The following is a 15,231-nucleotide window of genomic DNA, read 5'->3' on the forward strand; positions in this document are numbered from 1 at the left end:
TGAGTGAGACAGAGGAGGGTGGCAGGAGATTTCATCACACCACTCAGAATGGCAGGCATTTTAAAACCTCTGAATTGTTTCTTATTGGAATTTTCCATTTCAGACTTTCTGACCTCAGAAAACTGAAACTGTCCCAAGCAAAACCACAGGTAAGAGGGAACTGCTGTAATTATGAACTAGGTACTATCATTATCTATAGTTTATGGGTTAGGAAACTGAGGCAAGGAGACATCAAGGAATTTGTCCAAAGTCACACAGTGAGTAAGGGTAGAACTGTAATTCAAATCCAGGTCACCAGGCTCCGGAGTCCAGCACTTAGGCATTCTGACTATGGGAGACTTGGGGAGACCTGTATGAAGCCCTCATGGCTGAGAAAAGTCAGGGACTAGAAGGTAAACCCCTGGAAACCCATTGAGCCACAGGGTACCTGGGACAGGGGCTGAGGCTGGGGCAAAGCCTTCAGCATCCTGGCATTCATGTTTCCCCAGGGGAAGTCGATTAGAGAAGAATGCTGGGTTCTACTAACTGTGTAAAAGTAAGAACTGGAGGACATGTAAAAACCTGACTCCTCCTATCTCCCTAGTGCAGAATTGTAACCTGCATGGACCTACTGGACTGAACAAAGAGGGTGAACGCGGGAATAAAAGACAAGAGGCAAAAGAGTATATTTGGAAGAAGGGGTCGGGGGCACCTTGCCTCCAGTGGACAAGGGCCCTGAGCTTTACACAGCCCTCCATATTTATTAGACAAAAGGGACAGTGAGAAGGGGGTGGAAGAAGGGGTCAGCTGGTTGGTCCAGAGTAGGCTTGCAGGACTGCATTCTCTAGATGTCGCAGTAGATAACTTCTGCAAAGCCAGGGAGTGATTGCCTCCACCAAACCTTCTGTCGAAAGGAGCAGTCCTGAGTTTTCTCACATCCGGCATTCATGATAAACATTTTGCTGTTTGTTCATATAACCTCCAGTGGAATGTTGAGTTGGTCACGTCCCACGGGCCTTTGGCTCCCTGCATATCTCCCTTTCTGTTTATGAATTAATTGAAAGAATGTAAGACCAGGCTGGGCAGCTCTCATTCTCCAATTGGCAGGCCATCTGATTTTACAGACTATGAAACAGAGGACACAGACAAAGCAACATTATTCCAAGAACTACATATAAGATGTAAATGTGGTGCCTTAGATAGGTCCAAGGGTTGAGGCTCTCCAGGCCTTGCTGGAATTCGGTCCGGTCTTCTAAAGAAGGCTGAAATTCTTGAGTTTGCCTATTTAAGTCAAGAATTTTGTTTTATAATTCACCAATATCAAAGGTGATGATGGATGTGAAAGCTCCCTGCAAATGGGCTTTCACAAGGTCTCATGGATACTCACTTTGGTTATATTCTAAGTCGGTTACACAAATATGGGTGTGATTAAAATGACAACGCAATTGCTGCTGCAAGGGCAAGCTTTGTACTTGTTCCCCTAATCATAGAATCATGGATTATAACATTGCCGCTTCAGTTTGTAACTTGGTGTTAATTTTATTCTGAAGAAGCCATGCTTGGTTAGCTGTTTGTGTCCAGTTCTCCATGTACTGAGCTGTTTCAACAGAACTATGCAAAGCTACAGAAGATTTCACAACAGAAGATATTAGTGTGGCCAAGGAAACAATAGCAAAAATTATCATGCCTAAGGCTCTACGGACACGATGAGTAAGCTGAGTTAGAAGAAGTTTCACACAATGTAAAGCAGGTGTGGCAGCCCGAGGCTGGGACAGATTAACAGGTCCGTAGCCCAGGGATGAGACCTAAAATAATCAAAGTAGAGATATTATGTGTTTGCAATGTGCTATAATTAATGCAGTAATGTAACTGGCAAGCTTTACAGGTCAATTGGGTATTGTTACCTGAAGCTGGTCCTTCTTAGCTTCCAAAAAGACGTAAGGATTGAAAACACAAACTGTAAATTGAGTGGTGATATACTTTACAAATGTAACGTTAGAACTGTGTCGTGACTCCAGTCAACTTTCTCTCTGTCTTCGCACTCAGGCTCAGCTGACTCATGGCTCGTACCAGAGAGACCAGGCCCATGGTTGGCCACCCTGGGTTCCTCCAGTCTCCCATTTCATGGTTGCACGCACCTTGAGGGCACCCACATGGCTTGTTCATCTCCTATAAAAACACAAGCATACCCTCATCCCCATGTCAGTAAATCCGCTGGACCTTTCCATTGTCCTTCTTCCGGGGATTTCCAGAACACTTTCAGGTAAACTTTCCTCTTTTCCTCCAACACTTGCCAATTTCTTTCTGCTGGAGCCTTACCATCCAGGAGTCAAAAAATTTAAAGTAAATAAGGCTAAGGGTAGTTTTGATTGAGGTAGTAGTTGGCCTCCTATACCCCTTTTGTCTTTTCAACATGTGTTGTAATGTTTGAGGTGCCCGCTCTATAATGCCTCGTCCTCTAGGATTATAAGGAATTCCTGTTTTGTGGGTTATAGACCAAAGCTGTAAGAATTTTTAAAAGCATGACTAGTATAAGAAAACTGTACAATTTTGTCTGAGGGATAGCGAAAGCAAAGGATTTTTCGGCTGTAGCCGGGAGGCCTGCATTACTGAACTCAGCTTCTGTTTTACAAGTTGCAACTCTGCCCCTGCCTCTTTGGTTAATTGCTGCGGGGAATTTAAAGAAGAATCTCCTTGCAGGGTTTAACCTGCCTTTCCAGTTATTGATATCAGGTTAGGGTCTCCTTATCGGAATTTTCCCTAAACCTTTTTCACTGTGATATCCCATGTTCTTCAATACTTTAAATCCTGGGTTATCAAAGTTTTCATTTGTGAGTCTCATATCCCATGCTGTAAGTCTCGACCCCATAAATTGATAGCTATATTTGCAACATAAGGCTGAAAAATACATGATGGTCCGTCTGGACCAAGACAAGGTAAAATCTCAGCACTCTGCTGAACACTTTGAGCTGTTCCTACTCCCACTAAAGATGTAGAAGTTAATTGCAAGGGCCAGGATGGGGGCCAATTGTCTTTAGATATTACTGACACATCAACTCCTGTATCCATGAGCCCATAAAGTTTCTTTCCTTTAATTTGTACTACGCAGGTGGGTCTATTAAAGGCTATGGGTTGGGATAGATAGATTTCCCATGTAGTTGTGCTCCCAAATCCTTTATTTCCTCATTTCTCCTTTCGTGGAGAAGGGTGTAATTTGCAGGGAATAGGCAATAATTGAGCAATATATTCTCCCAGTTCAAAAACACGAAGGTCTTGTGACATTAAAACGACTTGAATTTCTCCTTTATAGTAGGAGTCACTCACTCTTGAAACTACAGTGATGCCTTGCAGGTTAAGACGGTTTTCACCAAAATTAGTCCCATATGTCCTGCTGGTCAAGGACCCCAAATGCCAGTGAGAATCTTGGTGGGTTTGTCTCCTCTTACTAATGTAACCCTTTCTCTGGCTGGGAGATCTAATCCTGCACTTCCTGGTGTTCCTGGGGTGAGGGAATCAGTATGCCTCTGGGAACCCATGCCTGAAACGGGGTTGAGGTCTGGACTGGGAATGCCCTCATTGTTTCTTGGGACCGGGTCCAGGCCCCCGTCTCATTTCCCGGCATGGGTGTGTGGGGCGGGGGGTGCCATTCTGATGAAATTTTGAGCGGCACTGATTAGCCCAGTGGTTTTCCTTGTTACAGCAAGGATAAAGTCCTGGTGTTTGTCCCACTGGGTGGGCCTCTGCATTGTAAGGTCCTTTCTGTCCTGAGATCTGGAGGCATTCCTTTTTAAAATGTTCAGTTTTTCCACAAGTATAACATTTTCCCATTTTAGGGTTTGACCCTTGGCTCCTTTTAGATTTGTCAACAGCTAAATTAGCCATTGCTTCAGCTAACATTGAAGAGTGATGACACTCAGGTCCTACATCCTGATAAGCTCTGAGAAAATTTCCCAAATTCTTCGTACACCTCACTGGTGCCAGTGCGCATTAACAATCCACGTTTGCATTCTCAAAAGCTAGAGTTAAGGTCAGCATTTCGGCAGCCGCGGTAGAGGAATCTGAAGCTTCACTGCCTCTTGTAATCTTGCAAGAAATTGTGTATAGGGTTCCTGCGACCCTTGCATGATACGTAAAAAGGATTGTACTGGGAATTCCTCTTCAGGAATTGTGACCCAGGTGCGTTTAGCTGCGTGCGCACACTGCTGATAAGCAGTGTCTGGGAGTGCCATTTGACATTCCAGGTCTGAAAAAGGGCCATTACCTAACAGCATATCCTCTGTAACGTCTGCGTGTCCAGCAATACAATTCTGTTTAGCCTGGTCCGCACACGTTTCTTGCCAATTTAAATTCCATGTCAGATATGCACTAGTGGACAAGCAAGTTCATGCCAAGTGTCTCACATTAAAGGGTAAAAGACGCATAGCACCACACACAGATTCTAGCAATCCTAAGGTGAATGGGCTCCGTATGCCATTATTTACCACACTCGTTTTTAATTCCTTCAACAACTTAAACTCTAGTGGAGTGTGTTCATGAATAAGCTGCTGTGGATTATTTGGATCAGGCCTTATGGAAATAGGAAAAGTGCAAGCTCCTAAGGACTCTCCAGCTATGGCAGCAGGGCGTACAATTCTTCGTATTGGGGTCTCAATTTCTGCTACCGAAGAAGGCGGTACAGATGTTTCTGCAACTGGGGGAGGCGGTATAGACCAATTTTTATCCTTCCTCTCCTGGTTTTTATTTTCAATTGGAGCTGTGGATGGGACAACAGATTCTTTCAGATTTTTAGATTCAGCCTGCTGTCCCACAGAATAATAAGGAGATAATGGCAGAAGTACAGTACGAACTAAACTCCAAGTGGAAAAAACTGAAGAATCAACTTTAAAACCTTTTTGATGAGCCTGTTTCAATACTTCTCCTGCTCTATCCCAATTTTCCACATCAAGAGTGCCTGCCTGTGGAAACCATGGGTTATGCGTAATCACTTTTTGTGACTTCTGCAGGAGGTTGGTTAGTGTCTGCGAATTAACCTGAGCTCTAGACTGTCTCAACAGAACTTTAAGCAACTGCACATAATGTTTGTCTTCAATAGACAAATTCTTTCCCTTGTTACCCTGATGCAGAAAGCTTCCTGTTCCCAGTACTTCTTTAAAGCACTGCTCCCAGTACCTCGTTAGGGCACTGATCAGTACCTCTTTAGGGAATTGATCTTATATCCACTGCCAGCAGACTGGTCCCAGGGTCCCGGTTCACCTTGTCAATTTCAGTTCCTCTGCTCCAGCAGACCTTCTTTGCTCACGTCCTTGAAGTCCCGTGTTTGGACTGTCCCTGTTTGGACGCCACTATGTAACCAGCACAGACCTACTGGACTGAATAAAGGGGGGGAACACGGGAATAAAAGAGAAGAGACAAAAGAGTATATTTGGAAGAAAGGGTCGGGGGCACCTTGCCTTTAGTGGACAAGGGCCCTGAACTTTACACAGCCCTCCATATTTATTAGGCAAAAGAGATAGTGACAAGGGGGTGAAAGAAGCGGTCAGCTGGTTGGTCCAGAGTAGGCTTGTAGGACTGCCTTCTCTAGATGTCGCAGTAGATAACTTCGGAGCCAGGGAGTGATTGCCTCCACCAAACCTTCTGTCAGCAGGAGCAGTCGTGAGTTTGCTCACATCCTGCATTCATGATAAGCAGTTTGCTGTTTGATCATATAATCTCCAGTGGAATGCTGAGTTGGTCACACCCCAAAGGCCTTCAACTCCCTGCACAGAAGCATGGGGGTGTGTGCCTGTAGATGTGTCCAAATGCTCACCTCCATGCATGTGGCTACCTTGGCCCAAGTTGCCACCAGCACCTCATCGATGGTGTCTCTGGTTTTATTCCTGCACCCTCCTGTTTATGGTTTGTATCACAAACGAGATGATCTAATAAAAATGTCAAGTAAGTCATGTGACTCGTTTGTTTAAAATATTTTAGCAGCCTCCCATAGCATTTTTTTTTTTTTTTTTTTTGATATGGAGTCTTGCTCTGTTGCCCAGGTTGGAGTACAGTGGCATGATCTCGACTCACTGCAACCTCCGCCTCCCAGGTTCAAGCAATTCTCCTGCCTCAGCCTCCCAAGTAACTGGGATTACAGGCGCCCACCACAATGCCAGCTAACTTTTTGTATTTTTAGTAGAGATGGGGTTTCACCATGTTGGCCAGGCTGGTCTCGAACTTCTGACTTCAGATGATCCACCTGCCTCAGCCTCCCAAAGTGTTGGAACTACAGTCATGAGCCACCACACCCAGCTCCCATTGCACTTTGAATAACATCTAAACGTCTTTGCTATGGCCTACTAAGGCCTTGCATAATCGAACTCCTACACCCCTCTCCAACTTCATGTCTTGTGCCTTGCTGTTGAAAGGACAATCATACTGGCTGTCCTTCAGTCAGGCCTGTGGGCTACTGTGAGGCCCTCCAGAGGCTGCATTTCTCCCATTGCTCTTGACCTGGCCAGCTTCTCTTTCCCCTTCAGTTTTGTCTTCATCTCAAGGGCAGATCTGAGTCCATCATACTCTTAAGTTCATATCACACCATCAGGACTGGATTTTCAAGGCCCTTGCTTGGTTCCTCTCACTAAAAGTTGCTTTCCCCTTTTTGCCTGATCCTTGTTCTCATGCCCCCATCCCCACAGAGGGCGTTCAGACTGGCTGTGACTCATCCTTGTTACATGCGTTGTGATGTTTCTAGTATGTAATTTCAGTGCACACACAGGCATTGCTCATTGAGTCTTATTCTGTGTCCTGCCTGTTTTTACTTCACATTATGATTTTTGGAGCTGCTATCCATGTTCCTGCACCTCCTATGCACTGCTTCTTCATGTTCTGTGGTAATCCACAGCAACCATTCGCCCTCATGAAAGACCCCTCTACCTCCCTCCTATCACAACATTGTCCTAAGAAACATTCTTATAGACCTAAGCAAGACTCTCTCTGGCACATATATCTATGAGTGATACCATGGGATTCCAGGGACAAACATATTCAATTTTGGTAAATACTACAAGTTTGCTTTCCAGAATGGCAACGCCATTTTATAGTCCTTCCCTGGGCCTCAGAGAATCTTTTCCTGGACTTCAAACATAATTCTGTCTTCCCTTATCCTATATTTCAGTTCCTTCCTGCCTTCATAAAATGTGTCGCACTTTGTATCTGTTCTATTTGCCTGTTTGCTTGTATTTTGATGGTCTCTTCCTCTACAATGTAAGTTCTTAAGGTCAGGGACTTTGCTTGTTTTATTCTCTACCATAGGGACTTTGCTTGTTTTATTCTCTACTATAATTTCAGAATCTAGCATAGTAGCTGGCACATAATACAGACTCAATAAAAATATGTCAAACGAATGAATAAACAAAAAATGTGATATGGTAGGTAAATAATGGTTAAAATGCGCATGTAAAGTCCCATTATCATGAGTACCACAGTACTAGATCATTATTCTAAGAGTTCTTTAAACTCATGAAAGACTTTTCAAGTCGGGTGGAATAATATCTGGGAAAGACATGAACCTTCAGCAATCTACATCTATCCAGATCTGGAGTTAAATGTATTTATGAGATATGCAGAGACCTATCTGTGCATGGGGGGTCTATTCCAGGCTTGTCTGTAGGACTGAGAAAGCTCTCTAGCCATGTTGTTGCTCACATTCCTTTCTATGAAGCTGTCTTTTCCTGTTTCCAATAACAACCGCAATCCCCTCTGCTATGTGTTAACCTCATTTCCCCTTCCCCTTTCTTAGCCTTGGGCATTCTCCCCATCATTTACAATCTTCCAGCTCACCTAAGGTGGACATTTTTCCCTTAGGCTGTTGTTCACCCAATGCAGGGCCAGTTTCTCTATGCAGGTGACTCAGATCTGGTAGGAATTTAGCAGTAATTGTGCAAAAGAAGAGAATCTAATTGGGATATTCGTGTCATTATTCTTAAAGGTCACCTTCCTTGTCCAAGTCATTGGAGCTTCCAGTACTATTTCTAAAGCCTTGTTTTAATGGCATGACACTACTGGGGTCATACCCCTCTGTATTATACCCTGGAAAGAAGTCAGCAGCGTCCCCTCCCCCTGCTTCCAATGCTTTGTTTTATTAGTTTCTTCAAAGTCTTCGTGTCAGCTCCAAAGTGCCATCTGGGAGCCTCTGCTGCTGCAGCTGCCCTGTGCAAAGTCACCACATGGGCCTGGGATGCCATGTCCACACCCTCCACTTGATTTCTTCAGCAGAACAACTAAGCTGACATGAAACAAGGAGGCTTTTTCTGATTTCTGGGACAGCTGCCTCACTTTGATTGAATTATATTTAAATAACTTAGGTTTTAGGAGGATCAAATGAAGAATGTTTTCTGAATGGGTTCAAAATCAACTTCCTTGAATTCCTGCTCTCAAAACTGTTTGCTTAAAGATTTACCGGGTGGCTCATCAGTCAGCCAAGAAGTTCTGGCCTAGATTTGGGTCTCCTTTTGAAAATATTTTGCAAACCCACAGCCCCTCACTAGACGATGCAGGAAAGGCCCATTTGTTCTTCACCACACATGTGCAGCCCGAGTTTTTCTGTTCCTGTTCATCATTTTATTCCCCAGAGGAAGCCTAAACTTCTTTACCAAACCCTAAGGTGTCACTTAGACTGCAATAAAAAAAAAAAAAAAAGAAAAAAAATGGTGCTGCCTGGAAATGATTTGACTTCTGATCTCTTTCATATGTTTTTAAAGAGGTGCCTGGGCCTGGGACTTAGATTCCTGAAAACCTAACACCTGGCCCAAGGACCTACCTCAGCGAACTCATTACAGCCACACTCAGATATTGCTATCTTCAAGAAAAGAAGTAGAAGTCACTGCTTCATTCTGTTTCCAGAATGTCAGTCAATGGAAACAAAGATAATGATGATTAAAGAGCTAAAGTGAACTTACTATGTACCAGGTTCTGTATTGAGTTCGTACTATCTCATTTCTTAATCTAAACGTCCCTGGGATAACTCAGCCGAAGGTTGGAGACCTTACATAACACACCCAAGTTCCTATAGCTGGTAAGTACTGGTGGCTGACTGTGGAATGAGGCCTGATTCCAAAGCCAGTTCTCTTAAGCACTACATAGCTCTCTTCCCCGAAGTACCTTTGGAAGGCCCTCAGCATCCTTGATAAGCCCTTGCTAATTAAGACAAGCTTTCTTCCTATCTGCCATTGTTCTTAAGCTTCTAAGAAACAACTCGTTGTTGTTCTTGGGAATTGGGAATGTTGGGCACAGCTTATGAAAAACAAACAAACAAACAAACAAAAAACCAGCAAATAAATACATAACCAGATGACCATTGTTCTTTGCTTTAAGTGCATTTTGAAAATCTTTAAGCTCCTAGAGGACACTGCAGTGGCCATAATAAAATGTGTAAAGAGCTGGAATATTGAATCATGCAGAAGTAATAATTTTTATATGGTATGGCATCCAGGGATGAATTTAGTAGGGAAAATAACCTCCCATTTATAAAAGCAGATTTAAAGAAATAATTATTTACCAATTGGTAAGCATATGGCAAATTGTAAAAATGTCTAGTTCCATAGCTATGTTCCAAGAACATGGCTAATTTGTCCTCAGTTTCACTATGTGAGGAAGACAGAAGCATAGACAGCCAGAAAATAGGGGGATTTGGGGTCAGCAAACTTCACCAGAGTTCAGACATTTTCTTGCATTCGTTCAAAATATTGATTGACCATCTACTCTGTACTGAATATTAGTTGGCGAACAACACAAAAATTGCCGCAACTTTAAAAAGCTTAGGATTACACCTGGTTTAATTTCACCATCATAAAACGCAGGGGTGCAAATCTGAAACTTTAGTCTTTTATAACAACTGATTTCAAACCTTATATCTTTTGGTGGCAGAAAACAATCCTGCCCATTCAAGGTAAAAATTCAGTTTCTTCTGGATTAAAATACGGTCTCTTTGGGGCAAAAAAAAATCAGCTCATGTTTTTCTCTTTTCCTTTTCACCTTTCCATGGGGATAATTTAAGTTTTGGGCATTCTAGAGGAAAATGGGGCCACATTTCAAGTAGTCTGTTGTCCACACTGGTCTTCACTGGGTTGAATATCACCTTATTTCCCCCTTATCCTTAGGTCCTGGGCTTCCCTCCTGAGGGCCAGGTTTTCGCACTGGCCTTTGGACTCCAGGCATAACCACTCTGAGTCATCCTTGTCCCATATCCAGACCACTTTGAGTCAGCCCATATTCTCTCAGCATTCTTCTACCCGTGGTGGGTCTGAGAACTTGTGTTTGCTTTCTCTATTTTCCTTAAGAGTAACAGTACTTCCCAAGGCTTCCCCCAAGCCCATCCCCCTGTATCCCACATCCACCATTGCTCCCCTCTGTGAGGTTATTCTATAAGCCTCTCAGTGTCTCTGGGTTTTTCCTGGGGAAGCCAAGCATAAGTCTTCTCTGCTCTGGGATCTGCACACACTGACCAAGGAATTGGTCATTTGCCCCAAGGCAAGGGGCAGGATTCCATTTTTTTACCTTGATTTTCCTCTCCCGATTCCCAAACTCCTTTTCTCCAGGCCAGAAAGAGGCTTTAATCTTGAGTAGTAAAGAAAACTGGCTCTTAAATCATCATGAATACTTTCAAAGGTATTGTTTGTGGAATAAATTGTATTGTTAGTTTCTTTAGGACTTAACTTTTTGATTCTCAAAACTCTTTTTGTAAATTGTTAAACTGAACTTTGTTGAAACCAAAAGCCTCTTCTTCTCAAAAGACAGTTAAGAAAATGAAAACACGAATCACAGAGGTGAAAAAGCTATTCACAATACATATATCTACCTAAGGACTTATCTCTAGAATGTATTTAAAACTTCTATAACTCAACAATGTGAAGACAAACAATCTAATTTTTAAAATAGCCCAGAAGACTTGAATAGCACTTCATAAAAGAAGTTATATAAATGGCCAAAGAGCACACGAAAAGATACTGAACATCACCACTCAACATGGAAATGTAAATTAAAGTCATCATTAGATACCACTTATCCATTAGAATGGCTAACATTTAATAGACTGATGACTAAGTCAAGCAAAGATGTGGAACACTAGGACTCTCATATACTGCTGGTGAGACTGTGGAATGATACAACTACTTTGGAAAAGTTTGCCATTTTCTTACAAAATTAAACATACACCAATCCTGTGACATTATCCTAAGAGAAATGAAAACATATGTCCACAAAAATCTGTGTACAAGAATGTTCATGGCAACGTTAGACACAATAACTCAAACCTGAAGATTTCAAGTATCCATCCATGGAAGAATGGGTAAATTGTGGCGTATCCATACAGTGGAATACTGCTTAGCAATAAAAAAGAACAAACTACTCATACATGCAACAACATGGGCAAAGCTCAAAGACAATATGTTGAATGAAATTAGCCAGACACAAAAGTACAATTCCATGTATTTCAAGTCCTAGAACAGATAAACCAGACTATTATGATAGAATGAAATGAGAATAGTGGTTGCCTCTGATTGTAGGGTCTAAAAAGAGCTTTGACTGTAATGACACAAGGGTACTTAACAGGGTGAAGAAATGTTCTCTATCTTCCACATGTTGGTGGTTACCCAGGTGTAAATGCTTTTCAGAACTTAAAATTTGTACATCTTGCTGCATGTAAATCCTGTCCGCAGTAACCATGCCTAGGAAGGAAAGGAGTTGTTGTTTTGTAGAAGGGATTGGGGTTTGGGAGATTAGCCGGACATGATCAGTAGGGACAGTAAGTGTATTTATGAGAATTATGCCAAGATAGGTATCAGATGAGGAAGAAATTTGGGCTTGACTGAAGTAATGGGGGCTGTCTGTGAAGCCTTGCAGCAGTGGAACCTAGGTAATTTGCTGAGTCTGATGGGTGTCAGGGTCAGTCTAAGTGAAAGTGAACAGAGGCTGGGATGAAGGGTGTAAAAGGAACAGTAAAGAAAGTATGTTTGAGATCCAGAACAGAATAATGCGTTGTGGAGGGAGGTATCGAGGATAGGAGAGTATATGGCTTTGGCATCATGGGGTGAATAGGCAAGACAATTTGGTTGATAAGGTACAGATCTTGAACTAACCTGTAAGCCTTGTCTGGTTTTAGGACAGGTAAAATGGGGGAATTGTAAGGGGAGTTTACAGGCTTTAAAAGGCCATGTTGTAGCGGGCGAGTGATTACAGGCTTTAATCCTTTTAAAGTGTGCTGCAGGATGGGATATTGGCATTGAGTAGGGTAAGGGTGATTAGGTTTTAATGAGATGGTAAGGGGAACATGATCAGTCGCCAAGGAGGGAGTAGAGGTATCCTACACTCGTGGGTTAAGGTGGGGGGATACGAGGGGAGGATGTGAAGGAGGCTTTGAACTGGGGTAAAAGGTGGCAATGAGGTGTGGCTGTAGCCTAGGAATAGTCAGAAAAGCAGATAATTTGGTTAAAATATCTTGGCCTAATAAGGGAACTGGACAGGTGGGGATAACTAAAAAGGAGTGCATAAAAGAATGTTGCCCAAATTGGCACTAGAGTTGGGGAATTTTAAGAGGTTTAGAAGCCTGGCCATCAATATCCACAACAGTTATGGAGGCAAGGGAAACAGGCCTTTGAAAAGAAGGTAATGTGGAGTGGGCAGCCTCCATATTGATTAAGAAGGGGACGGACTTACCCTCCACTCTTAGAGTTACCCAAAGCATCTGTGATGGTCTAGGAAGCTTCCAAGGCGATAGGGCAGCGTCAATCTTCAGCCCCTAAGCCGAGAAGGTGGGGAAAGGAGTCAGTCAGAGAGCCCTGGGCCAGAGTTCCAGGGCCTCTAAGAGTGGCTGCTGGGCAAGTTGAACAGTCCGATTTCCAGTGGGCTCCCGCACAGATGGGACACAGCTTAGGAGGAATCCTGGGCTGTGGGCATTCCTTGGCCCAGTGGCCAGATTTCTGGCACTTGTAGCAAGTTCCTGGGGAAGGAGGTTCTGGAGGAACCCCTGGCAGCTGCGGTTCAGGCGTTTGGAGTTGTGTGCTGGAGATGTGGCTGGGGTTTGTCTCACAGTGGAGGCAAGGAATTATAACTCAGAAATAAGTTGCTACTTGGCTGCCTCTACCCTATCATTGTACACCTTGAAGGTGAGGTTCATTAAGTCCCGTTGTGGGGTTTGAGGGCCGGAATTTAATTTTTGGAGCTTTATTTAATGTCAGGAGCAGATTGGGTAATAAAATAAAATGCATATTGAGAATAAGACAGCCTTCTGATCTTTCAGGGTCTAGGGCTGAAAAGCGTCTTAGGGTTGCTGCTAAACAGGCCATGAACTGGGCTGGGTTTTTCATATTTGATGGAAAAGAGCCCAAATGCTAACTGATTTGGGAGAGGTTGGATAAAGAAAAAGGAGCATTAACCTTGACTATGCCTTTTAGCTCTAGCCACTTTTTAAAGAGGAAATTGCTGGGCAGGTGGGGAAGGGCTAGTCGTGGAACGAAACTGTAAGCCAGACCAGGTGTGAGGAGGGGAGGTGATAAAAGGATTATAGGATGGGGAGTGAAGGCTGAGGAAAAATTGGGACTTAGCTTGGCCTGGCGAGGAGGGGAGAGGTCAGATAGGTCTGTAGAAAAGGATGATTAGAAACACTCAGCAACACTTGGGGTTGGGACTGAGGGGGCAGGCAGGAGGGAAAGAAGGAAGGTTTGGGATGAGTTGCATTGGGAACAGAGACTAGGGAGGGACTGATGTGTAAAAGAATGCCTGGACGTCAGGCATCTCAGACCGTTTGCCCATTTTACAACAAGAATTATTTAGATCTTGTTGGATGGAAAAATCGAAAGTGCCATTTTCTGGCTATTTGGAACTACTGTCGAGTTTGTATTGGGGCGGAGCGGTGTTGCAGAAGAAGATAAGGTGTTTAGGTTTTAGGTCAGGTGTGAGTTGAAGAGGTTTTAAGTTCTTGAGAACACAGGCTAAGGGAGAAGAAGGAAGAATGGAGGGTGAAAGGTTACCCATAGTGAAGGGGGCAAGCCCAGAGAAAAGAGATAGTAGAGACACAGAGAGAAGGAGTTCAGGGGTTCTTGCCCTCCAGAAAAGCGGGAAAGGGATCAGGGCGTGGAAGTAAGGGATTGGGGTACAAAAATAAGAGGTTGGGACGCAAAAATAAGAGGTTGGGGTGCAAAAATAAGAGGTCGGGGTTCTTGCCCCTCCCCCAGAAAAGCAGAGAAGGGGTAGAAACAGGGAGAGAAGGGGTCAGGGTGCTTGCCCCTCCCCCAGAAAAGTGGGACTTGCCGCTTAGGGTGAAGGACCAAGGCAGGCGTCCCTGCAGCATGGTCAGACACCTCTGAAATGTGGGTGAGTAATCAGAGAGGCATCCCTGCAATGACTAAACACCAAGGGAAGGCTGCCTTCCTCAGTCCCTGACCGGCACCGGCGTTTTGGGTCCACAGATAAAATGTGTCTCCTTTGTCTCTACCAGAAAATGAAAGGAATTGAAATTAAGAGAAGGGAGAGATTGAAGGGTGCTGCCAAGATTGAAAGGAGAAAGAGGTTGAGAGATAGTGAGAGAAGTTGCAGAAGAGAGTAAAAAGGGGCCGCTTACCCGATTTAATATTGGTGAGATGTTCACGAGATGTTCCTTGGGCTGGTGGGTCTGAGGACCCGAGGTCGTAGGTGGATCTTTCTCGTGGAGCAAAGAGCAGGAGGACAGGGGATTGATCTCCCAAGGGAGGTCTCCCGATCCGAGTCACGGCACCAAAATGTCATGCGCGTCTGTGTGAAGAGACCACCAAACAGGCTTTGTGTGAGCAATAAAGCTTTTTAATCACCTGGGTGCAGGTGGGCTGAGTCCCAAAAGAGAGTCAGCAAAGGGAGATAAGGGTGGGACCATTTTATAGGATTTGAGTAGGTAAAGGAAAATTCCAGTCAAAGGGGGGTTGTTCTCTGGTGGGCAGGAGTGGGAGTCACAAGGTGCTCAGTGGGGGAGTTTTTTGAGCCAGGATGAGCCAGGAAAAGGACTTTCACAAGGTAATGTCATCACTTAAGGCAAGGACCGGCCATTTCCACTTCTTTTGTGGTGGAATGTCATCAGTTAAGGCAGGGCAGGGCATTTTCACTTCTTTTGTGATTCTTCAGTTACTTCAGGCCATCTGGGCATATACTTGGCAAGTCACAGGGGATGAGATGGCTTGGCTTGGGCTCAGAGGCCTGACATTGTAGATTTAAGTTTTACCTTTAGGTTTATAATCTATTTAGAGTTAATTT

Source organism: Mandrillus leucophaeus, unplaced genomic scaffold (assembly GCF_000951045.1).
Source record: "Mandrillus leucophaeus isolate KB7577 unplaced genomic scaffold, Mleu.le_1.0 Scaffold172, whole genome shotgun sequence".
NCBI lineage: Eukaryota > Metazoa > Chordata > Mammalia > Primates > Cercopithecidae > Mandrillus > Mandrillus leucophaeus.